At 47.7% G+C, this 26544-nt stretch overlaps 1 protein-coding gene across 7 annotated transcripts in view; it reads left to right on the top strand.

Annotated features, from left to right (window-relative positions):
* St6gal1 (ST6 beta-galactoside alpha-2,6-sialyltransferase 1) overlaps positions 1-26544 on the top strand; it is a 126631-nt gene that overhangs the window by 6376 nt on the left and 93711 nt on the right. For all 7 annotated transcript variants that reach the window (XM_039087995.2, XM_063270296.1, XM_039087993.2 and 4 more), the window contains exon 2: positions 23570-23712. The gene's annotated coding sequence lies outside the window, so the exon portion shown is untranslated. The remainder of the gene's footprint in view (positions 1-23569; positions 23713-26544) is intronic.

The raw sequence follows: 26544 nt of genomic DNA, 5'->3' as shown, positions 1-26544 counted from the left end.
ATGAAGGTCATGCCATGTCCCAAAGAGACAAAGAGAGTGTAAGAAACACTGAAGTTAGAGTCAGGAGACCTGATTTGAGCAAGAGTCACCTCTTACCAGTTGTCTGCTTTTGGCAAGAGGCGTGGATCGATCTGTCTGTCTGTCTGTCTACCTCAGCACATTTGTGACTGTGATTAAGGTAATTCAGGTAGCCAGTGTTAGTTAGGCCTGAACCATACTTGAGCCCAGCTTTCCTTCCTCAGAGGCAGTGTTTCCATATGGATTGAGGGAGGGCCCTTAGGCTGAGGGCCCACGGTCAGCATCCTGTACTACCGTGGTGTGCCTGATGTTGCTCAGATGTTTAGGTAACCTCCACAGACTGCTTGTAGCTCTTCCTTCTGTTTCCTCCCACCCTCCCATCCCCCCACCCCTTCTCTGCTTCCTGGACGGAGCAAAGAAGGTCCTGTCATTCTGCCATTCATCCCCGAGCCACATGCTTTTCTGAAGTTCCTTTTTATTAGGAGAAGGGCTGAATGTCCCTCTTGATCTCTGACGTTGGTAAGTCTTGGTTTCTTCTGTCGTTGTACCCAAGAAGGAAGAGAGAATCAGATACGGTAGTCAAATTAAAGCCCCAGTCATTCCTAAGGCTAGCCAGTGACGACCTGTGGTCTCTGGCTACTAACAAGTACTGCTTAGGGCACGAGGCATGCCACCCTCGGTATGCCATGCCAGGAACTCAACTGTTGCTTTTTCCCTACCCCCCCTCCCCAGTCTCCCCTCCCCCATCTCTGATATCAAATAAAAGTCGTATGCAAGTCTAAGAGTCTTCCCTCACAAAAGGAATCACGGAACTTCCTTTGTAGTACTCAGATAATAAAAATCAACCTCCTCCTTGTGTGCTGTTCCTCTCACAGTCCATTTGTCTGCCTGCAGCCCTGGAGACCAAGCCCTGGGTACACACATCCTAGGCAAGCTAACACCAAGCCACGTGCTCAGCCCTTCCTTCCACTTCTCCAAAGTGACTCCCTTTTACAGAGGGAGGAAGACCCTTTCAGCCCTTCTGCCAAGCTGTCATGCTCCTGTACAATATGTTTGCTCATTTGTTTTTTGAAATGGGATCTCACTGTGTAGCCCTAACTGGCCTGCATCTCAAGCTGGCCTTGAACTCACAGAGATCCACCTGTCGCCCCAGTTCTGGGATCAAAGGAATGGCTCAAAAGTACTTTACAAACTCAATTTGTGGATTACATCACGGCTGCCACTTTTCAGATGGGTCTTTTTAGTTTGCTTGTACTACACACAAGTCTCCCTAGCAGTGAGGGCTGGCTATTTCTTTCACAGCTACAATGCAGTCTGTATTCTGAGTACATTTACTTAACCAATCTTTGCCTGCAAGATACATTTGTCTGCTTTCATAAAATATATTCTGAGCATTACACTTTGCATATACGGAAGTCGGTTGCAAATGCCAGTGAGTGACAGGAAGCCAGCCCTGGGGAGGGTGGCAGTGTGTGAGACCGGGGACACTGAGGACCAGGACTGGAAAACTGGACTTGGTAGCTGCCCAGCACGCCACCAAGAGCCTGTATTTGGATGAAAAGATATTTTTGGAACTAGCCTGACCTGGTTGGGTGCCCTCGGCTGCAAGTGAAAAACTGAGTGATGTCGTCATCGTTGTCAGCTTCTCCTCCATCCCATGGAGCCTTCCAAGGCTGTTTCTATTCTCAGGGTCAGGTTTGGGGATTTGTGGGGAGGACAGAGATGAGAGGCAGGAGTGGGGGCGGTGAGAAAAGGTGATGTTTGTTCTCAGGCTCTGAAGGAGGAAGTTTTCTACTCCATCTTGCTTTCAGATCCTTTAGAAGGCTGTGCTTCCCTAGGGCTTTTGAAAGATGGGGGGCTTATGACACATTGGCAAGGAAATAGATGTGGAAACAGGAGCTTTCTTTCTTTCGCTTTTTTGTTTTCGTTTTGTTTTGAGACAGCATTTCTCTGTGTAGCCCTGGCTGTTCTGGAACTCATTCTACAGACCAGGCTGACCTCAAACTCAGAGAACCGCCTGCCTCAGCCTCCTGAGTGCTGGGATTAAAGGCGTGTGCTACCACCGCCCGCGTGGGGGCTGGAGCTTTCTAATCCGTAGGAGTTCAAAACGGCCTCTCTCATGGGGAGCCACACTGAGTGACTGTTGTGGAATAGAGAACCACTCTGGGGGAGGGTGGGCTGGGTGTGGTGACTGGGGAAGAAAACAGAACTGCCCATGGGGGAGTAAGCTATGTTGCAAGGCAGTGCACTCCTCGTCAGGGGGTCTCCAGAACCGGATGGAAACAGAGGACTCTAGGAAGTCTGTATAGGAAGAAGCAGAAGACACAGGACTGAGGATATGGGACCAGTGGAGGGAAGAAAGGCCGGTTTCCACTTCTTCAGTGAACCTGGAATAGCATGAAAGCCTTCAGGGAGGCCTGGCGGTAGTTTCCCCTGGATCTTGGCAGCTCTCCACTGTCCTGTTGACTTCAGCTTATCCTGACCTATATTCATAAATTATGTTCACATGAATAAATATATCATATATGCTTTAGATGACCAGGAAACCTGGCATCTGTGAGAGAACTGTGCCGCAGGAGGATGACCGTGGAATTCTTTTCCTTATGGTCTGCTTCTGTCTCCCAGTTAGTAGGGTTTTCTACTGCACGGTGTTTCTGATGTTACTCCTACTTACTCTCTTTGTTCATGGCAAGACTGGGGCTATGTGCATGCAAGGCAGGTACTCTACCATCTAGGCTGTAGACCCAGACCCTCATCCAACTTTAACCTTGGAAGCAATCAACCCTCTCTGCTTGATTGGCCTTCTGGGCTAGGACAGAGGGTACCCGCCATTGCCATTTGTATAAGCCTTGGTTTAGTTTGATGAGGGAAACATGATATAGGTTTTGTTGTGGTTTTGGTTCTCATTATGAGGCCCTGTGTGTGTGTGTGTGTGTGTGTGTGTGTGTGTGTATGTGTGTGTGTGTGGTGTGTGTGTGTGTGTGTGTGTGTGTGTGTGTGTGTTCACCCAACCCTGACAGCAAGCTGGGATCTTGACACTAGTACCTCCCTTTCACGGGTAAGAAGAGAATCGAGGTTCAGAGAGGGCAAGAGGGTTGCCCACATGTCTGCTGCTGTGGGGGTGCAGTTCAGAGTGGGTGGTAGAACTTTACCTCTGTCTCTACACCCTGCTGCCGGTGTCTCGCTGCCAGCATCCCCCACTCTTTTGGACAAATGCTTAGTTTTGTCTGTGGGGAGCCTCACCAAAGAGTTTCTTCTCACTGGGCTCGAGGGAGCTTCCTACAATTCCTTTAAGACAAACCAAGGAGTATGGGGCCATGAGGTGTGCGTAGTGTGGCTTTTGCTCAGGCATATGTCCGTCCGTTTTTCTTTTTGGTGAGACTCATTGTGCATCTTGCTTGGTTTCTCTTTCTCTCCCTCTTACCCTTTAAGAGCTGTGATACCCACTTATGACCACTGTCTGGTTAAGGGCAGGGTTGAGGACACCCATTGATCAGCATAGCCTGGGATTGGTAGCCGGTCAGCTCGCTACCTTCAGTGTTTTGAAACTTGTAAATGGACTCAATATTGATATTATTAAGGTCTTATCTTACAGATGCGACGCTTAAATGACTTTTTTTTAGAGAATACAGTCAACAATAAATTGTTATTTAAATATTTATTGAGCACCTATTATCTGTTTGACAAAAGACTACCTACTTAAAGAATATACTACACACACACACACACACATACACACACACACATACACACACACACACACACACACACACACACACACACACTGTAACCAGTAGGGCTTTGGAAGGTAGTGACAGACAGACAAACTTTCCATACTTCCCTGTTCCTCCCTTCTCAGAGTCCTTAACTTTGTTCATTGATTCAGTAAATCTCTGGTTCCTGCTGCGTGCCATGCTCAGCACTTGCTTTAGCATATAGACAAATGAGCCCTATTCTTTTCTTCCATCCAGAACTTGCTCGAAGGTACGCAGGACTGAACGATTACAAGCTAATTGATGCGTGTTACGATTCGAGTGTGCTCAGCCTGGGGAGAAAGGTTTCGAAATCTCTGCAAGAAGAAACAGCTCAGTTAGGTGTCAGCAGGTAACAGAGTTACTCTGACAGGAGAGTGAGAAGGAGCTGCAAGACAGAGGGTCAGGCGCGAGGGCCAGCGTATTGCTGCGCTGAGGCTGACCCCCAGGAGGAGCATCAGAGTCAGGAAGTGGTGGGAGATGAGGCTAGGTACTTGTACGCGCAGGACAGCCTTTCCTCATTCCCAGTGTGCCACGCACTGCTATTACCTGTTTTGTGGGTGAGGAAACAAAAGCTGAAGGCAGTCTGGTGACTTGTTCAAAGGCGGATCATTCCGTGAGCTGAGGTGCTTGGACTTGATCGTGGGCATCTTGCTCTCCAGTCAGGCATTAAGCCTCCACTCCAGGGCCTGCGGGGGCAAGCTGAAGTCTGACTTTGCTGGCCAAGATAACCTTCCTTTTCTTGCAGTCTTTCAAGGGGAGCATCCCTGGTCAAATCTTGGTCCATCCACCTGCCTCTTGGCATTAGCTAATCCCCTCTGCTACACTGAGGCTGGCTGGCTGGCTACCTGATGTTGCCCTTTCTTGTGGCTTGGTTTTGGTTTTTTACTTCTATTTATTCAGCTAACTGGTAGACTAGAAATGTCCAAAGACACTTTTATATGTGACAAAAAGGATGAAGAGCTTTTTTTTTTTTTTCTTGAAACATTTCAGATTCGTATGAGAGTTTAGGCATTGCCTGTGAAACATCTGGGATTGGATTAGGCTTTGTGGAGGGCCTAGAGGGGCGGAACAAGGGTCTTCAGCTGGACTGGACGGGTGGGAAGGATTTGGGAATGAACGAAACTCACAAACAGAACTGTTCTGTCTTAGCCAACTACACATGAGCTCTTGGAGTGCTGTCTTATCTCCCAGGATAGATTCTGGTTTGGAGTTGGTCTTGGGTTAGGGGGAGAGGTGTAACGTACCTATTCAAAGTAGAGTTTATTAAAAATTAATAAATTGAGAACTCAAAGACAGAGCCATGAAATTATGGGCTGGAAATAAAACTAGAATTACAAGAAAAAGAATTGAGGAGAACACAGAATATTTTTAGAGACCGTTAATAGATAAGCTGGGGGTATAATGGTGGCTCAGGGGCAGGACCCTCTCTCAGCAAAAGTGAAGCTCCCGGTTCAATCCCAGCGGTATACACAACCCTGGGAGGGAACTGAATGGGATCCATTAAAAACCTAGTTGGTGGTGGCAAAGGGAAGCCTAAGGACAAAACACAGCATGTGCTGAGGAGGAAAGAAATAAACCTGAAGTCTCAAGGTTGCACAAAGGTGATCCTTTAGAACGACCATAGGGTTTTTTTTTTTTTAAATTCCTTTAAAATTTAAATCGCACAGGACTTACATAAGGTCACCGTCATGTAAGCGTCCAGTGTGCTCTGGCCTCATTTCCCTCTAATCCCTATGTTCAACCATCAGGAAACCCTTAAGAGGCACACATCATTCTTGTCCATGCTCCCATTGTTCAAAACTTGGTCCCATGCCACACCTGGTTGCAGAGGTCTCCATCAGGTCTCCAGCATGTCTCCAGATGGGGGTTGTCTGATCTGGGAGTTGGCACCGGAGAAGCCTTTTTAGTGCTGAGAGTATGAGAGTCACATGGATTTCGTGCTACGTGCTAAAGCAGACGGGACAACCTGGGGGATCACGGCTCCGAAAACAAACACAGAACAGAAAACCTCTTAGGCTCATCTAAAATGGCATCGTCGACCAGGAGTGTGTGGTGTGTGTGTGCAGTCAGACAAGAGATACAGAGGAAAGGGACAGTGTCTTCTTACCAGTATTTGGGAGTCAAGCGGGTAGACAACCTCCAGGCAAAATGAAGCACACTGTAGAAGCTGCTGGGGGAAGGCCTCTCGGAGGAGACGATTTGGCCTGGGTGCTGGAGATGAGCTCTGGGGTTTGATTTGAAAAAGAGGGAGTCGTGAGAATACTGAGGAATGGAGGTATGTGGCCTGTCAGGGTCACTGTGAGTAACTTGTGGCCGGAGAGCAAGGGTAAATGAATGCACAGCTGTTCTTAAGTGTGTAGCCTCTGCGTGCCAGGAAGCACACACCTGTTTCTATAAACAGCGTTTGGCCCCAGATGCGTAAACAGAGGACATGACCTCTCTGAGGTACGGTGGGTGGGTGGGGGAGGTTATTGTAGATATGAAGCATCTGGAAGAGGCCAGAGCTGGGAGAGAGAAAGTAGAGCTGGGAGAGAGAAAGTAGTAGATTGAACATGGCCAACAGACTGGACCTGGCCGTGAGAGGAGAGAGATAGGGACAGCAAGAGAGAAGAGAGAATGTGGGCAGAGGAGACCAAGAGAGAGGGTGACTAGAGAGGAAGAGTAGAGAGGGACTAGCCAAAAATAGTAGGGTTATAGAGGAATGAGAAGCTGGGTGAGGTCCCCATCCTCCTGCTGGAGAAGTTTAGGTGAGTGAGCCTGGAGGCCTCTGTATACCTTGGTAGGCTAATAGGCCCCACAGATAGCCTTCTGACCTCCTTGATAGTGACAAGGAAATGGTTGCTTTAGTAGGGGAACAGGTGCCAGAATTTGAGGGATGGAGTTTTCTTTGGCCCTGACAACAGCCCCATGGAAGGCATAGTTGTTTTTCCTGTGCAGATAAGGGCACTGCAGTTCAAAGTGGTTTACCTAAAGTAACTCAGGGTAAAGTTGTGACTTAAACCCTGCGGGCTCTCTCAATTCCAAAGCTTATGATTTGTGGGGCTATAAAGAGACCTGATTAGCTACCTTACTGAAACAAAAATTACGGAAGGCAAATGGGAGATATGTTTTTCGCGGGTTGCTTTTTATCAATGAACTTACTATACATATGCTTACATACTTATATTTATCTGTAAAATGGAATATACTTGAGATAGAGAGACAGAGAGAGACAGAGAGAGACAGAGACAGAGAAAAAAACACACACACAGAGAGACAGAGAAAGACACAGAGAGAGAGAGAGACAGAGAGAGACAGAGACAGAGGAAAAAAACACACACACACAGAGACAGAGAAGGACAGAGAGAGAGAGAGAGAGAGAGAGAGAGAGAGAGAGAGAGAGAGAGAGAGAGGCAGACAGACAAACACAGACAAGACTAGACTAAACTAGACTAGACCTGGTTATGGTCTTTTGAAATCTCAAAGCCCATTCCCAGTGACATACCTCCTCCACCAAGGCCACACCTTCTAACCCCTTGAATCCTTCCCATACAGTTCCACTCCCTGGTGACTAAGCATTTAAATTATGAGCCTATGGGGACCATGTCTGAACCACCTCAGGCTGTAAATTTTATAGCTAAAGTTTTAGATCTGATAACAATCTATTGTCCAGACTCTGGTATCCAGCTGCTATGTGATTTCAGCCCATGTAATGACATCCCTAATTTCCTTCTCATTAACATGGGTAATGGTTGTGCCACTGCCTCATGTCATGAATTACGTTCAAATCAGGATGAATAAACACAGAAGGGCCACATAGAGGGCTTGTTATTGTGGACACAGGCTTTGCCTTCCTGAAGGTGTACAATGACTAAAGCACCCACAGGTGTCCAAATGCTCATAGCCAGGGACAGGGTCCCTGAAGTGTTGAAACAAATGACTTGGTCAAGAGACACAGCACTGTACAGACCTGATTCACATAAGCAGCCCTGGGTTGCAGTGGGAGGCAGCAGAGAAGGCTGGGCAGGCACCTGTATTGCTTGGCCTGGTGAGAGAATCTTTCCCATCTTCCTGGTAGCTGGGGAATGCCTGGGCTAGGAAGTTGGTCTGGATGACTGTCAACAGCTCGGCGAGGGTGGAGGAATGTGAGAACTGCCAGGCAAACAGTTCCCCTTCCATATCTGGGAAAGGCTGGTGGTCAGGAAAGAGACAGGTTGGGTAGGGTTGGCAGGGACTGTGGCAGCAATCTTCATTCTCTACGGGTACCTACGACGAGGACAAACTACATTCAGGAGGAAGGGCACCTAGATCTCAGACTGATCTAATGTGGCCTAGAGTGTCTTCTACTCTAGGAAGAATAGAAAGGGCCCTTGTTAGGGTTTAAATCTCGGCCCGTGCCTGGACAGAACACACCAAGCCAACGTGGTTCCACGTGGAGAGGTTTAATGAGAGAAGAAGAGTAGAAGAGGAGAGGAAAGGGGGCCGGCCATGGGCACGTGGGGGGGAGTAGGGGGATGGGGAGAGAAGGGACAGGGAAGAGCAGAGAAGAACCCAAGAGAAAAAGAAAGTGAGGAGGGGGCAAGCAGCGCCCTTTATAGTCAGGCACAGCTGGCTGTTGCTAGGCAACGTGGGGCGGAGCACACCTGGCTGTTGCTGTATACCAGGTAGCTGTGGGGGTTGAGCTTAGACAGAATACCAACAGCTGTGGCATGGTCTGGAGGTTCAAAAGCACAGGAGAATGTGTGCCCACATAAGTAGGCATGGTCACACCACTGTAAATACCCAGCGTACTCCACAGTGTTGAAGAGATCCATCTGTCTGCATTCACCAAATCTCTCAGCTTATGAGAGCCAGGCGTTTGTCACCACGCTCAGCGGCAGACAGCCATAGCCTTAGTTCAGGTGAAACCCCCGAAGCTGACAAAGAGGCCTACTTTCATCTCTTGAACCATCGTTATCTGTTAGACTGTGGTTTCTTGGACAGTGGGTATTGTGCACACCTCCAAGCCTAGCACAAGTCTGAGCACTGGGGTGAGTGAGCTCAGCCCTCCTGACAGTCACAGGCCACACTTGGCCACACCACACACACAGCGGCTCTGCAGGGAAGGCAGGAGAACTGGTAGAGGGAGCTGCAGCTGTCTGGGGTAAGCACCACCTTGTAGCTTGTGCTTAGCTCATGAAAGAATACATTTTCCCCCCTACCTGTCAATTATGGCCTTGGCGGGGAGAGTCAAGCAAAAATGGAAGAGGGGATAGGTCTGGTGTGGCTCTCCATGTGAACTCAGAGAGCCAGCCTCGGAGCCTCGGTTGAGAACCAAGGACATCCATTGCTGCTTGTTCCAGGTGAGAGAGGGAAGGAGGCAGCCTGCCAGCTCTGGTAAATGCTGCTTGCTGTAGGACTGGAGGATGCTGGCCCAGGGCCTGAGCTGGAGGAGGCTAATGATGGTGTGAGGACTAAATCTCCCAGATGATGCTTCCTGCTAGAGGGCATGCGGCTGCCTCTCTTTTCATCCTCACAATGAATGTCTTGTTCCCGGCTGTCGGTTTGGAGAAGGAGGGGAACAGGCAAAAAGGAGCCCTGCAGTCTTGCCCAGGGCAGCACTCCTGCGTTAGTCCTACCCAGCTTCCGAGGGCTGTCTTGGTGACTCCACAAGGTGAGGCTGAGCAGTTTGCTGCCACCCGGTCACCTTTAGAGTCTCCCTTCCTCAGGAAGCCCTTAGTTTCTGGGGAGGGGGGGGAAGTCACACACTTTCCAGCTACGAGGACTTTGGTTTAAATCCCAGATGTGTTCTTTGTTAACTCTTTGATCTTGAAGAGCAAACTTCTCAGAGGCTCATTTTGCATCGTAGTCTGCAGTAATTATCATAGCATTCACATGTACGCTTCAACTAGAGCTGGGCACATGGCTGTGATCGACAAATGGGTGTTCCAAAGCCCACAGCTCAGTATCCAGAATCTACAAAGTACTGAGAGAGGGGGAGGGGGTGGGCAGGCAGGCAGGCAGACAGAGATCCAGGGGACAACTGCTAGTCAACAATGGGCTGGTGAAAAATGAACAGGTAGCTCTCAAAAGAAGAAGCACAAATGGTCAGTAAATGTATTTAAAAGCATCCAACATCCGTAGTCATCAGGGAAAGGCTTCGAGGTATTTACTATCTCATCCTAATCGGAACGGCTGTCATTAATAAATCTGATAACAAGTGTTGGAGAGGAGTGGGGAAAGAGAAAGCCTTATTCATTGCTGTGGGAATGCAAATTATACAATCCTGGTGCACATCACTGTGGAGAGTCCATGAATGAATGAATGAATTAATACCACATGGCCCCACCATTGTCCTGTTGGGCATATACTCAGAGACTCCATGCCCTACCACAGAGATACTTGAACCTCCATCCATCTCCATTGCTGCTCTTTTTTACAGTAGCAAGGAAACAGAACCAACTTAGATTGCATCAACAGATGAATGGATCATGAAAATGTGGATCTTGAACAGAGTGGAATACTATAGAGCTGTGAAAAAAGAAAGAGAATTTGCAGGAGCCACCTCCCCCAGCCCTGAAAAAGTGATTGAAAAAATGTTTTGGGGAGAGGGACTTTGTAACCCGATACTATCTTTTTGTCATCTGTTTATAACTATCTCTACCTAACTATAGCAAATCATTTATTGCCACACCATTTACCTTGTAAATCGTATTTCTTTACATAAAGTATGGCTTTAATTACAAAATTCAATACGCCAGCTCGTTTTAACGGTTATTCTGAGTTGCTGCTCACCCGGTGGAGCAGTTTCTGCACTGCACATACAAAGGCACGAGAAACAGTTTCTGGAGGAGCTGTCGGTCTACGAGGAGAGATGGCTGTATGCAGTGGCACAGAAGAGACAGACCAGTTGCTGAGGAAGGAAGAAGAATGACAAGGCCAGAGAAGAGATAGGACTCCCTGCCCCACAAAAGAGGTTTTTTTTTCCCCCAGACATTTAAAGTAGGAATCAGGAGGAAATAGTAGGACCAGACAGGCAAGTCACTGTGGGATTTTGGCCCTAGATATTGTGAGGTAGAGGCTCCCTTGACAAGCAAACCTATGGGGCATCTACTGCTGCTGGCATTTGAGTCCACTCAGGTTGAGTTAGGACAAGGTCTATAGTCTTTTTCCAGCAGGCGGGTGGACACAGGCAGGGATGTCCCCAAGCTTGATTATAAGAGGACATTATGGGCTACTTGTCAGTACAGAGTTCTTCCCAGGCTCAGGGTTGAGGTCAAGATTCATCATTAGACGGGATCTACGGAGGTAGAGCAGGATCCAGGTAGTGTGGGCAGGAAGAGCTTCACAATCCAGGAGCCTTGATGACGTGTTGATACCAAGTTAGGAAAGAGACTAAGTGGGCAAGCGTGACGTCTGCAGTCGTTGGAAAGGTCAGGGACATCGTGGGCAGCATTTAATGTCTGAAAGAATGGGGGAGGGGGGGCACGGCGCGATTCAAGGTCTCGGTAATCTACTAACTACCTGAAAGCCCCGTGGTGGGCGTTCGATGAGTTATTTGAGACAGAAACAGAAGGTGTGTAAGGCTGCTACGGGCCATTTAGCCGATGAGGAGCAAAACAAACGCAGGTATCTTCAGCTGTTGGGCTCCACACCGTGCCCAGGCGCAGTACAGGGCTCCGTGCTTCTCTCATTTGGTCTGATTAAATCCAGTCTGTACCATACCTGCCTCGTGAAGGGAATGGGACTCCCCTCCCCCCCATCATGCTGGTCTCCCCAGCTCAGATGTCATCCCCATGGTTCCGTGTCCTACCCTCTGGCTGCTGTTAGTGTACCTGAACACCGTCTCCCTTCTGCCCTAAGCTGATGAAATGGAAGTCTCAGTAGGGTGGTTCTGGGCACGAGCCTTTTCTTAGAACCCTGCAGTTGTTCCCCAGGCAGCCATCCGCCAGGGTGTTTCATGCTGTCTTCCTTCTCTTCAGACAGCTCACACCAACACTCACACCAGAGTGTTCCCTCTCCGTCTCCCTCCCCCTCCCCCAACCCCTGAGATGGGTTTCTCTGTGTAGCCTTGGATGTCCTGAAACTCGCTCTGTAGATCAGGTTGTTCTGGAACTCAGAGATCCGCATGCTTCTGCCTCCTGAGTGCTAGTATGAAAAGCGTGTGCCGCTGCCACTGTTGCCACCACTACACAGCCTAGGGCTCACTCTCTTACTCTTACCTAAAACCTTGCCTGACATTTGTCTGAGAAATGGTGTTGATGAAGAGAACATCGTGGCGTGTGTCTTAGTCAGTTCAGGTCACTGTAACAAAGGGTCAACTGAGGTTGAGAACCCAGGATTAAGGCACTGACAGAGTCACTTCCTAGTTCCCAGCTGGTATACATAAGGGCTGCTAGCTCACGAGGGTCTCTTCTACAGGAAGACTAACACCATTGGTGATGGGCCTTCCTGACTTCCTCAGCTTCAGCTTCCAATGCATTGTTCCGCAGGCTAGGAATTCAGTGTCTGAGCCTCTGGAGGCACAGGCATGGAGGATGGAGACCTTAACACATGTCCATCACCAAAGCTGTGTTCACACGGTTCTCCTTTCTGCCCATTACCACGGATGCCCCTGTGTCTTAGTCTCCGTTCTGTTGCTGGGAAGAGAAGCCATGACCTCGGCAACCACTAAAAAGAACTATAAAAAGAAAGCGTTGGGAGCCTGCTTACAGTTTAAGAGGTTCAGTCTGCCATCATGGCAGGGAGCGCGGTGGCGGGCAAGTGTGATGTTGGAGACGTGTGCAAGAGCTACATTCTGATCCGTAGGCCAAGAGAGAAGACACCGGGCCTGGCTTGGGGATTGGAAACCTCAAAGCCCACCCTCGGTGACACACTTCCTCCACACCTCCAGTTCCCTCCAATATTAGCATAGATTTCTACTCCCTAGTGACTAAGCACTAAAATACGGGAGCCCGTGGGGGCCATTCTTATTCAAACCGCCACAGGCCTACTGACTCACTCGTTATTCGTGAATATATATCATTCCGTCTTAATTAAGGGTGTGGCTCTGGCTGCTCTTCCTTCTCTCCACAATACTGTTTCCCTGTTGTGACAGTCCCCTGCACCTACCTACCATCTGCTCGTCTCCCTATCGCTGAAGGGCTGCTCAGTATATACTGTTTGCATATCCTGGTGCGTTCCCCCAGGTTTCTTACGCCTTCTAGCGAAATGCTTTTCTGTTCCTTTCCCGATGCTCCTCTTTGCCCACTCCCTCTTAAGCATGTTTCTCCCCAAGCCTCTACCAATCAGGGTCATCAGTCATCTGCCAGACGCAGTGGTCACACCTCGAGCCTTGTCTTGGCTTCTCTGTAGGACCTGTATAATTGCTTGTCCCGCCCCGCTTGAAAGGCGTCTTCTCTTTGCTCTCTTCTTTGGCTGTCTTTCCTTACTTTCTGTGGCTGGCTCATTGTCACTTTCGAGTGGGCCACAGTGGCCTCTTTTCTGTGCCTCTGTCCCTGGTCTCATTCAGTTTGCTACGCTGTCAACCCTCTCCTGGTGTCTACGCCCCAGACCTTTCCCCTGAACCCCATGCTTGCACATTCAGACATCCACGGGCAGCCTTCCTCAGGTGTGCAGCACCTACCCCAAGTGCAGCAAACCTGAAACTGAGCTGCTGTCTTCTGAAGTGGCTGCCGCCCTCCTGGAGACTTGGGTTAGAACTTACAGCTCCAGACTCCTTCCAGAGGCTTCTACCGGGCTCCATCCATGAGTGCAAACCATGCCGGTTGTACCTTTGTAGTAAGCCAAGAGATGGATTATTTATTCGATTCACCAAGTTTGCCTCAAGACAAGCTCATCTCTATATTTAATTTGCAGAATAATGATAATTTCGTACCTGGACCTGTTTCTGTTCTAACTTCTAAGGCTTATTTAAAAAAAAAAAACACGGGGGTTGTCATTTCAAAAGTTGCAGCAACGTGTTATTTCTCTTTTTCAAAGACTGTAAAGTGCTCTTAGACATCTGCCCCCCACAGGCTGCCTCTTCCTTTTGCTCCATTACTGTGAGGTCTGTGCCTCAAACACAGAGTGTATTGCGCCCGCCTCAGAATCTCTGTGCTTTCTGGTCCCCCCAAGCTGTCCCCCTACCCCACAATCCTGTGGTTTACGCGATCTCTTCCTTCTGGCTTGTATGTGAATGTCATTTTGACAGAGATAATTCAACAACCTTGTATAAAGCAGTGGTCTGTGCCCTACCTCTCACACCTGGCTCTGTCCCTTAGCCAGCTGTGCTGTCCGCCATAGTGTACAAGGCCAGCTGACTTACTTAGGCTCTGTGGTTTTCCAATAGGGGGTTCTTTCTATAAGGCCAAGGGAGGGCTTCATCTTTTCTTATCCATAACTTGTTTCCTAGGATCCAGTTCCAAAATAAAACACTAGGAATTGAACTAAATCCTCCCAGCACGACTTCAGAATTAACCAGAGTAACCCCCAGTTTATAGGTGAGAGGACCGAGGCCAGAGAGGTAAAGTAACTTTCTCAAAATAGCACGGCTTGCTAGAACAGAGCAATGAGGGAGACCTCCCCAGAGTCCACACCATCAGCTGCTCCTTCTGTCAAGCCTGTTCCCCCAGCACTCACCTCTTACTTAAGCTGCCCCAGTTTTTCATGCCTTGTTGTGAGCAGACAGCCCCCACAGAGAGACAAATGTGACTGGAGGTGTAGGAAACACAAATTGAATGCCCTGTGTATAATTTCCAAGCAGAAATCAAGTTTTATTGCTAGCTTACTTGGTAGAATTGAGGTGAGGGCCTATATAAAGTTATTCCTATTTTTGGAACTAATGTTTCTTTTAAAAATATTTTCAAGTGCATGCTATGCTTTCAGAGCTGACTGGGACCTGTCAGGAGGGGCTGGAGAGGTAGCTCTGAGGCTAAGAGCACTTGTACTTGCCAAGGACCTGGGTTCAATTCCCAGCACCCACATGGTGGTTCACAACCATCCGTAACTCCAGTTCCAGGGGAGCTGATGCTCTCTTTTTATCTCGCTGGGCATCAGGCACACTTGTGGTGCACAGACGTTCATGTAAGGAAGGCACTCACACACATGAAAGAATAGAAATATACCTTGTATAAACAAAGTCTAGCACAGGAGGCCCACATGAGAAGGCGGTGTGCAGCATGCTGTTCTGCCCTACAGGGAAGGAGTGGGTAGGTGCCTCCATGCATGGTGAGTCTGTCTAACCACCCACACTAGTTAGACAGGGTGATGCTCTGTTTGACAGTCTGACTGAAAGGCTTACAGATACTTATATTAGGAGTTCCTAATATACAAAGTAATATCAGTATTTCTGGGCTAAGACCTGCCAGATCTTTTTTGTGCCTCACTTTAGAATTCGACAGCGTAGCTAAGAAACATTAGATATCTGAGAGGAATTGAGACACGAAAGACAGAAACCAACAGACAACATCAACAGCAACAACAATACAAACACGTAATACCACCACCACCATACACAACAGCATAGAGATACAACAACACACATACAACACACACAACCTCACACATACACAACAGCATAGAGATAGAACACACATAAACAACAACAACACACACACATATAACAGACACATAACACAACCAGCACCACCACCATACACAACAACAACACGGAGATACAACAGCACACAGATAACAACACACACATACAACATACACACACACACACACACTATCACCACCACCATTCACAACAACATAGAGATACTACAACACATACTACAACACACATAACAACACACACACACTACCACCACCACTACCATACACAACATAGGTATAACACACATAAACAACACACACACAACATCACACACACAACAACAACAACTTAGAGAAATGGAGGCACTGTAAAGAATAGAGGAAAACTTCAGGACTTGGGGATGTGGTTCAGTGCTAGAGAACAGGAAACTAACCAGCCCATTCCCAAACTCTAATACTAGACTCAGAGGTAAAAGGCTTTGGTAAAGGAGAGATTCATGTAGCAAGGAGAGCTCAGAGAAGGAGAATGAGCTCTTGGAATTAAAAGCACGAGTGCAGAAGGAAAGAGCCACAGAGTTCGTATTATAAAATTGAAACAAAGGTGGAAGCAATGGCTAAAAGCCAAGGAGTCCAGAGCTGTTCAACAGATAAAAGCTCTTGCCACCAACCCAGACGATCTGAGTTCGATCCCCAGGGTAACACCTTCATGTCAATCTCCAGACACACACACACATAGACACACACACACACACACACACACACACACTATGGTATCCTTGTATGTACAGATGCACACTAAATAAGTACATTTAAGAGTTAAGAAAAACCTCAAGAGGATATGATTTCTGAGATAGTCCGCCACACTCATAATCATGTATTAATCAGACTCGTGGGTGGAATAATGGTGTTCTCAGATGCAAGAATCGCCAGTTTTCTTGCCTCCCACAGAGGCTTTATGAGAAGGCACTGGCTACATCTGCTCCTCTAGCCGGGGATTAACTAGAAAGAGTTAAGGGCAAGCCTATTACACTCTGAAGCAAACTAGTTCGGGTTGGTATAGGAGGAGAGAAATTTTCAGAAGGGAGAGATTCAAGAAATCAAAAACAAAAGAAGCCTATTGATGACGTAACAGCATTTGGTTGGACTTGGATGAACTGTATAGCTCGGTGGGAAAGATGAGGCTTAATCAGTGAGATTTATACCGAAAAACCAGGCATTCAAACAGGAGACTGTTGTGGACTCCTGAAATGACGGTTAAGAGCCGCGTGTGAAGGGAGTGAGCCTCAACCCATATCACATGCCTCTACTGTGAGAATAACCACACAGTCACATAATCAGAAGCTTGGAGGCTTAATTAAACGGAATGGTGTCACTTCCTTAGGAGAAGTGTGTGGGCTCAAAAAGAACTAAGTCTTTCTTTTGCATAATAGGAAGTACATGACTAACACCTAATGCTAAAAACAAGAGCCTCCTAAGTATGTGGTTTCCAGATGCTGGCAGGAGCATAGAGGTAGCTAAGAGATGAAAGTTTGTTGCAATTCAGTAGCAGAAACCAAGGCTGTGGAGAGCTGGGCAGGGACTGCTGCTACCGTGTTGAGCTTGGTGGGATGTCTACACAGGAAGGGTCATGAATGTGCTCTGCTCTGCTTAAAAAGGGGGCTCTGTGTTTCAAAGTATCCAGATGGGTACTGGGATCGCAATGGTGTCCGCTGTAGACCTGAGTTCACTGTGGTTGCGTATTTTCTCCTTAGGGGTCTTTTCCATAGGGCAGTGTTAGGTGACCCTTTGCGCTGCTCTGAAAATGAACTGGGCCTTTTCTCTGTGCTAGAAACCACCCGAGCGCTTTTGTCCTCTGCTCCCATTTAATTTCTGCTCCTCCCTTGGAGTGAGCAGAGGCCTTTAGAAGGCAGGTCTGCTGGTGACATTCTTAGTCACTTGCCAGCTCAGTGCTTAGGTTCCTTACTAAATCTCTTGTCACTTTGTCAGCAAATAGAGATGTCGATTGGAACACAGAGTGCCTAGCATGGCAGCTGAAAAATAAAGTGTGTGTGTGTGTGTGTGTGTGTGTGTGTGTGTGAGAGAGAGAGAGAGAGAGAGAGAGAGAGAGAGAGAGAGAGAGAGAGAGACCTAGGAGAACAGCTGCAGCTAATCCTTGGTCTGAGATAGGAATCCCCTAATACTGGGCTGGGGCCTCACAGATGAACCTTCTAGAGGAAGCATCCATCCTGGAAGGGATAGAAGGGGGCAGAGGGGGAAGGGGGCTGTCCCAGAAGTCTCTTGACATTAGCAAATGTTCATATTGGGTTTCTAATACAGTGTCTTCTCACTTGACGTAAGTGCTCAGCAAATTTACAGGTCTTGGGGAAGTGTACTGGCTGGTTTTGTGTGTCAACTTGACACAAGCTGGAGTTATCACAGAGAAAGCAGCCTCCCTTGAGGAAATGCCTCCATGAGACCCAGTTGTAAGGTATTTTCTCAATTAGTGTTCAAGGGTAGGAGGGCCCATTGTGGGTGATGCCATCTCTGGGCTGGTAGCCTTGGGTTCTATAAGAAAGCAAGCTGAGAAAGCCAAGGGAAGCAAGCCAGTAAGTAACATCCTTCCATGGCCTCTGCATCAGCTCCTGCTTCCTGACCTGCTTGAATTCCAGTCCTGACTTCCTTTGGTGATGAACAGCAATGTGGAAGTGTAAGCTGAATAAACCCTTTCCTCCCCAACTTGCTTCTTGGTCATGATGTTTGCGTGGGAATAGAAAACCCTGACTAAGTCAGGTATCTTCTGCGTAAGGATCTTGTAAAAGCATTTACCTAATTTACATTCATGCCGGAATGGTATCGGAAACACTGCCCACATTCCAAACAGTGTGGAGTTGTGGCTACTTGTGCTCCATACCGGTGACAGGCTACACCAGCCTGACTTAAGCAGAACTTGTTAGCATTGCTCTGCTTTGGGAGGCTGGGCCGTGAAATTCTCAGGGTACTCTTGGCTTCGCTCTTGAAGCCTTGTTTGTGGTCTGTGGTCAGTACCTCATGCACTAGTACTTTAGAGGAAACATTCCAGGAGGCTGCTAGACCCAAGGCAGCCCTGTTCTTAGACTTTTTGTCTTCTGGGGGCTTCTGGGTGGAAGAGAGGAGAGACTGGCTGAGTTGCTGTCAGTGTCAAAAGGTAGGGTGGACTGCACAATAAGGTGGGGCTATGCAAACAGAACATACCCACTGGAAAGCCTTGGCTACCAGGGAGGGAAAAAAGCGGGAAGCCAATTTATATGTCAAACCCAGTGAGTGACCCTAGTGCGATCTGAAGGGTGATTGGTGAGTGCTGATGGGAGAGACAGTAGGGTGGGGAGTATGGACTGAGAACTGCTTGGAGACAAAGGTACACATGCTCACGTAGGCTGCTTGGGGATCAGAGGGTTATGTGAGGGGACCAGTGACCTGCCCAGTGTGTACAGAGTCTTAAGAGACTCACCTAGCTGTGCTTAATCAACTCCAGTTGGCACAAGCCCGTGATTGCTGCAGACCTAGAGCCCGAGAGACTGGGTGGGGTAGCACACTTCACCCAAATTCCATCAAAGGGGGTTTTGTGAAAGATATTCAGGATGGACACAAACAAAAAAGCAGAGACTTCCTATCCACTGCAGCCATGGAGCTGGTACCGTCTCTGGGTCTGATGGTACCAGCTTCACCCTTTAGCAGGTTTCTTACTGTTCCTTCATCCATCTTGGGTGTGTCATTTGCCCAGCATGGGTTTCTGCTACTTGTCTTTAACCCTGGGGCCTATCCTCAGTCTTTGAAACAATGTCTAGTCAGCCTACTTATCCTTAAAAGCTACCCCTCATCTACCAGGGCAGGCCCAGGAGAGTGTGAGTGACTTGTATCATTCAGGAATGTTGGAAGCCTGCAAACTATTTACTGAAAGCCTCCCTCAGCACCCCGGAAAGTCCCCAGGGAGCCAAACCCCCCTCAGGGGCCTGGCAGTTGTTGGGGCTCCAGTGATGTGTATATAGGGATCATGTACTAGGAAAAGCCAAGGGACTGAGTCTGTATTGCTAGTGACATCTGGGTCTCAGAAATCCAGCCATTTGTTTGAATAGATTACCCGGTGAATTACTTATCTATCTCTTACCAAACAAAAACGTGGCTTAGAATCAAAGATGGCAAGAAGACTGACTACAGAGAGAATATGTGTGTGTGTGAGGGGTGGGGGTTTCCCACTAAGGAGGCTGGTGAGCCAGCTGCCCAGGGTTCTTTTGTACTGGGGAAGGGCCCCTTCCTGAAGGCTTGGTGCTGATCTCTGGCTGGCTGTGAGCACGCAGCTCTGTTTGCTGGCTGCCCGCCTTCACCACAGAGTCTCTGGCTGGCTTCTGGTGTTTTGTTGACATTAATTATACACAGCAGCAGGGTGCCTGAGGCCTCCAGCAGCTATCTCTCTCTCTCTCTCTCTCTCTCTCTCTCTCTCTCTCTCTCTCTCTCTCTCTCTCTCTCTCTCTCGTTACCTGTTGCTTTTACAGTTTGCTGTACTCTGCCCCAATCTTTGTGAAGCCTTGCTATTTCCAACCTGGCAAATAGGCAAATGTCAGGGTCAGCTTCTGTGTCTTCTGTTTCCATCCTCCTCTCCTGCCGTGTCTGGGAATGGCCCTTGGTTTTCTTTGCCTCTAAGACTTCTTCACCTGTCTTTGTGTTTTCACAGCCCCTTTCCTGCCCTTCATGGCTTTCTCACTTCTCCTTGCCTGTTCAGTTTCTCAGGCTCCCTGAGCATCTGAGACGGAAGCTGAGCTCGCTGTGAGCACAAGAAAGCCAGACTTTTGAGAACCGTTATTCATTTTCACTGGTGTGGCCGTGAAGGAGAGTTGCCCTCTTCCTTAGCTCAGTGGCCTTGGAGGATGCATATTTCCTGGATACAGAAACCTGAGCAATTTGGAAAGTCTTTGATCTAGCAATTTGGTTTCCCAGACTGTGGTTTAAAGAATGAATTGTGACTTTCATATATGTATGTATATATGCATATGTGACATATATATTATATATGATACATGTCTATATCTATATGATATATGATATTTGATATATATCATATATTCTTCCAGAAATACCCCACACTAAAATTAATCAGACGCGAAGTCTGACCGTATCAACAGTTAGGATATCTAAATGTGAGTCTGTGGAGCTTCCCATTAGATTTTGAATTCTCAGCATTAAATATATTTTATGCACATATCTCCCACCAAAAAAATGAAAAAATGCCCGGCAGGATTGAAATATAAAACCAAGTGTCTTCGTATCCTCTTCCGTGACTCGTGACCTTTGCCTACCTACAGTTCTTACCTAATTGTTACCCTTCCTTGTTCTGTCTGCATGTTATACAGTGCCCACGAGTACATTTGTTTACATATAAACAGACATTATTGGCCAGGTTTCTCCTTTGAAAGGAGAGCAAGTGTTCTTTCTTTCTGCGATTGTGCGATCTTGTTTAATGTGGTTCATTCCAAGCATCCCGATTTCTTCCAACTCTTTCTGTAAATTTCGCCATTTCATTTCTCTTTAGAGCCGAATAGTGTGGACGCACACATGCACACACATGCGCATTCACACACTCACACATGCGTGTGCGCACGTGCGCTTACACACCATATTTTTTTTTCCTTTTTTTTCTTCTTTTTTTCCGGAGCTGGGGACCGAACCCAGGGCCTTGCGCTCGCTAGGCAAGCGCTCTACCGCTGAGCTAAATCCCCAGCCCCCGCACCATATTTTTATTACCTGTCTACCTGTTGCTAGGCAGATAGGTTGTTCCAATTGTTTGCTATGGTGAACAAATCAGTAAGAATAATGGCGTGCAGTTATCTTTATGGGAAGGCCAGGAGTCCTGGGTGTGTGCCCAGGACTGAAACAGCTGGGTCAGATGGCAGTTCTAAGTTTAGTTTTTTTGAGAAATATTCAAACTGATTTCCACAATGGCTGCATTAATTTGCACTCCCACCGACAGTGAACAAGGATTCCTTTCTCCCCGAAGCCTCTTCAACACTTGTTGTGAGACTTGATGACAGCCATTCTGACTAGGACTAGGTGGTATCCCAAAGTAGTTTTAATTCATATTTCCCTGATGGCTGTGGATATTGAAGACTTTAAAAAAAAATACATATTGGTCCTTTTGCGTTTCTTTTTCCTTTTTCAAAAACCATCTGTTCAGTTCCTTTGCTTATTTGTTAATTGGCAATTTTGTTTTCTGGGATTTCAGTTTATGCAACGCTTTGTAATTCTGGCTATTAGCTCCTGAAGGTTTCTTGAACAGATCCATCTGTTAATAGTTGGGGGTTAGCTCCTTCGCTATTGGTGTCCTGGTTAAAAAGTTCTCGCTCACCCCTGACAAAGAGCATTCCTTACGCTTCCTTCTAGAGACTGAGGTGTGTCAGGTTTTAAGTGAAGACTTTTGATCCACTTTGAAATGAGTTTTGTCTGATGTGGAGATGTGGTTCTAATCACGTCGTCTGCCAATGAAAACCCAGCATTGCCAGACCCATTTGTTGAACAGGCTCCCTTCTTCCTCTCCTTGGCATGTGTCCATCCACGGCCAGATTTAGGTGGGCTCAGGGTAGCATTTCTTTTCCCATCCTTCGTCCTATTGCTTTGGGCTTCCTGTCTGTCTGGATGCCAGTCTCGATCACGGCCGCGCTGCAGTGTATAACCCAAGGCCAGGCACTGTGTGTGATAGACGCCTCCGGCTGTGGCCTTACTCTTGGGACGCCTTGACTATTTATGTTCTTCCGTGGTTCCACGTGAATTCTTGAATTGTTTCTTTCCCCAAGCTTGTGAGATATGATGTTATTAAATTACCTTTGCTAGCACAGCCATTTTGACAGCATTAATTCTACCACCCCAGGAGCATGGAAGCTCTTTCTATCTATCCATTTTCTGTGTTCTCCTTTTCAGTACCTTGAAGTTTTGGGTGTAGAGGTCTTTTGCTTCTTTGTTGTGATGTATTTCTGAAAATTTATTATTTGGGGGTGTGGGCAGAAACAATTTCAAATAATACTTGTGATTAACACAAAAAGAAATAGTGGGAACTTAGATGTCAACCCTTTGAGGGTTTCATAAAATTTATGGTAGGGCACTGCACAAGGGTCACAGGGGACTCAGGGATACACACATATTATGTAGCCATTAAATGGCACTAAGGAACTTTGTGAAGACTCACATGAAACGACACCTCACCCATTACCATCTTTATAAAAAAAATCAGGCTGATAAAGATAAGACAAGAATCAGAAAGTGATGTGCTTTATAAAATGAGGTATGCTCTGGCGGGAGGGGGTGCCTTAGTGGGGTCCGTGCTGAGGCATTTCCCTGAGGTATCAGCCATAAGACAGGTCTAGTGTTAAAGGAAGTTTATTTGGGAACTGGGAAGGGAGTAGAGGCAGAGAAAGAAAGGGCACAGAGAAGGACAGAAAGAAAGAGAGAGGAGAGAGAAAGAGGGAAGACGGCAGCTAGGATCATGTGGCGAGAGAGAGAGAGAGAGAGAGAGAGAGAGAGAGAGAGAGACAGAGACAGAGACAGAGAGACAGAGACAGAGAGACACACAGAGACAAAAGATGGAGAGTCCTTTAATACATGAGCCAGGCTTGTACCTGGCTGTTGCTAGGTGACTGTTGGGTAGAGCCTAGAGGAAACGCTAATAGACAGGGTATTCCTATCCTGTGTCGTTTTCTTGAGTACAGCAGCAATGAGTAACTTCTTCTTTTCGTTTAAATGTTACACATTTTAAATGCACAAATAGAATCTAAATCTCTCTGGCACAAGCTCAACTGCAGTTACTTTAAAAATTCACACTCAGTTGTAGTCTATGGACTGAAAATTCATGCCCAGTCTGAAATGCTTCCAGAATGAATGAGAACTTGCATTCACGTTTGTAGCAGCAGAAACAGTATACTCCGGGTGGGGAGACTGAGCAGGTTTGCTGAGATCAACAGAACCGCCTGCTTTGTGTGGATCCTGGCCTTGGGCTGGATCTGAGGATGTCTTACCTTGCCTTTTTCCAATACTAATATTGAGTAACATCAGGATTCAGTGGCTTTGATAAAGTTTTACTTTTCTCAATTTGTTACTCAGACTGGGCAAAAAACAGGTGGGCAGGGATGAACAGATGGCCAGCTTAAGTCATTTGGGAAGAGGCTGGCTTCTTCCCCGGGAGGAATGCGCTCTGGGAAGGACTCTGAGGTGGGAGCTGCTGGGACAGGGTGGAGGGAGCAAGGGTGTTTGTGGGGGAGGGCGTCCACTCCCACATTGTATGCTCGGGCCTCAGCTCACACTCTCACTCTTCTCTGCAGGCAGGGGTAGAGCCAGCTGTGCCAAGCTCCACAGCCAGTGGCTGAGAGAGAAGCAATCAGTGCCCCGGAAGTCAACTGAAATGAACTGGCCCCCTTGAGGCTTCCCCAAATACCTGATACCCACTTTCCAGCCCGATGCTGAGGTAAGAACATCCAGCTCCAAGAAGAGGGCACAGTGGGGGAAAGGTGATGGCGCATCTCTAAGACTCGGGGAGGAGGGAGTCCTTGTTCTTAGTCCCAGTCATTGGCTCCCAGGTCAGCTACACAGAGGCAAGGTCACTGGAGGCCAAAGGCTTTGATTTTAGCACAGGAACTTCTATTTTCTCCACTGCTAAGGAAATTTGAACCCTAAAGAGAGTGAACTAGATCCTATGGGACATCCTATATGAATCAGATCAGCCTTTTGAGTTGGCATCTAAGGTGCAACCTCAATCCAGCCCAGAGACGCAAAGCTATGGCAGCAGACTGGCCACAAAGACTGAAGATCGTAGTCTATTTCAGACCCACCCTCTCCGTGGCCGCTTAGAGTTTTCATTTGTGTTTAAAATATAAACCAAGGGGCCGAAGAGATGGCTCAGTGATTAAAAGCACGTGCTGCTCCTGCAGAGGCCCCGGGTTCAGTTCCCAGCACCCACCCAATGGCTCACAACTGTAACTCCAGCTCCAGAGGGTCTGACACCCATGACCTCCCCGTGCACCTATGGGTACAAACACGTGATTAAAAATAATTGAGACCGGGGCTGTGGATTTAGCTCAGTGGTAGAGCGCTTGCCTAGCAAGTGCAAGGCCCTGGGTTCGGTCCCCAGCTCCGAAAAAAAGAAAAAAGAAAAAAAAAAAAAAAAGAGAGTGAACTTATCCTCAAGGTAAGAAGACTACAGAGAACTCAGATGGATGCTTTTGTGCTGTTCTGTACAGGAAAACAAGCTTCTGGGGAACACATCCATGTGCCCACTACCCCCCACCCCCCACAATGCACACGCCCTAACCCAGGAAATACAGATGGCAGGCGTTGTGCAGGGAGCTTATGGCAAAGCATCCCAGGAGGTTTATCAAAAAGACTTTAACAAACTTAGATAATAAGTACTCCTAGGACATTTGGAAAAAAAAATAAAGCAGGATCTAAAACCAGTGCTCCGTCAGGGTTCCTCTTAGACAAACTACTGCAGGATGCTGGGGCCTTCTACATGGAGGTGGAGGGGTGAATGATCCACTTCGAGGGGCCAGGAGAGCTCGCTTCTCACTTACAAACTCTCCTGAGCTGCTTCTAGGTAGCCAGGAATTTTTTTTCCCAGCGTGATGTTTTTATTGTTTTTCTGGGGGCAATTTCACAAAATGCACTCCAATCACATTCACTTCCTAGTCCTCCTAGGTCCCCCTACCCTTGTGACCTTCCCCCAAAAGAAAGAAGAAGGAGAAGAGGAGGAGGAAGGAGAGGAGATGAGATACAGAGTCTGATTGTGTTGCCCATATACTCACTGGAGCATGGTCAAGCTCCCAGAGGCCAGCCTCTTAAAGAAAACCGAGTCCTTCCCTATCAGCACCCAGCCTGAAGCCAATTGTGAAGAGCTTCACGTTAGCATCCTTACCGTAGTTTGTTAGAATTCTCTTCAATGGCTTCCTGTCTAGACTCTTTCTTTTGTTTTTCTGGGGTGGGGTGGGGGGTGGGTGCCTGAGGGTGGTGTGTTGGGGAGGTGAAGGTGAGGTTCAGGGAGAGGGCGGGAGGAGAGAGGTTGTCACAGAAGCCTTCTTAGTCTTCTCAACTTTGAGTCTGCAGCACCCAGGGGTTTTACAAACTGGTTGTTAGAAATTGTTAGAAACAAAGCACTACGACCAAAAGCCTCCAAAACGAGAGGAAATAATACAGACCAGTTTGCAGCTTAGAACTGACCATTGTGGGAGAGTGTCGCCGTTGAAATTGGAGGAGCTACAAAGCAGGCTTTCTAGATTTTTCTTTTGGTGGTGCTGAGGATCAAGCCTAGGACGCCCATGCTAGGCAAGTGCTGTGCTAAGTCTCTCTCCCCCTGTGAAGACAGGGTGTTCAGTAAACACAAGCTGAGAGCGGTCTGTTCCCAGCGTCTCCTGGGTAGCGGTCCGAGTTTGCTACATAATGGCAGTCTGATACTGTGAGGCTCCTTGCCTGACTGACGCAGGGAGGGAGTTAGGCCACCAGAAAGCCTTGACTTATTGATGGAGAGAAACTGGCTACATTTCTTTCTCTGACTGACATCTCGGGATGTGTTGTTTGTGTGTGTGTGTGTGTGTGTGTGTGGTTCTGAATTATTGATACCCTTTCATAACGGCAGATGAAAATCCTCCATTTACTGACCAACATCTGGGGTGCATTTTCTTTCTGGAAGAGTTGAGAGGCTGGACAGAGAAGTGTGAAAAGGAGGGTTCAGTGGCAACACTAGATGTGAAAGCCAGGACCTCAGCTGGGGCTCATAATCTCTGAGGGAGGGAGAGGGTGACTTCCTACCAAACATGAAGTTTCAACAAAAGCCTCTTTCTCTCTTCAAGGCCTTGCTGTCAGCAGATTAGAACTAATTACATTAGCATAATGGAGTCCTGGCCCCCTTCCTTCTCAGTCTTCTGGTTACACTCCTTGCTCGCATGTCCTTTGAAAACAGGGCTTAGGGACAGGGTGACATTCCACTTTCCTTTTGCGGGTCAGGGATTAGAAAGGTAGGAAAGCTCAGCGGTCTGGAATCCAGACCACCTAGCAGCTGGTGGTCAGCTTTTGAGGTGAAGCCATGGGGTGTTCTGAAGGAAGACATCGGAATTGGGAGGGGCCTGGGCCCCCGGGGCTGCCTGACCCCTGAGCTTTTGTATGTAACTAGCTATGGAACGTGTCAGCCCTGCCTCTGCCCTTCTCAGGCCTCCCCTGCATGGTTACCAAAGCCCCAGTACCCTTCGGACGGAGCCTATAGTTGTCCTGGATGTAAACCTCCTTTCTCCACGGACTTGGTTTTCCTTCT

This window comes from Rattus norvegicus, chromosome 11 (genome assembly GCF_036323735.1).
Source record: "Rattus norvegicus strain BN/NHsdMcwi chromosome 11, GRCr8, whole genome shotgun sequence".
Taxonomy (NCBI): Eukaryota; Metazoa; Chordata; class Mammalia; order Rodentia; family Muridae; genus Rattus; species Rattus norvegicus.
This window is presented reverse-complemented; position numbering and strand designations above follow the sequence as displayed.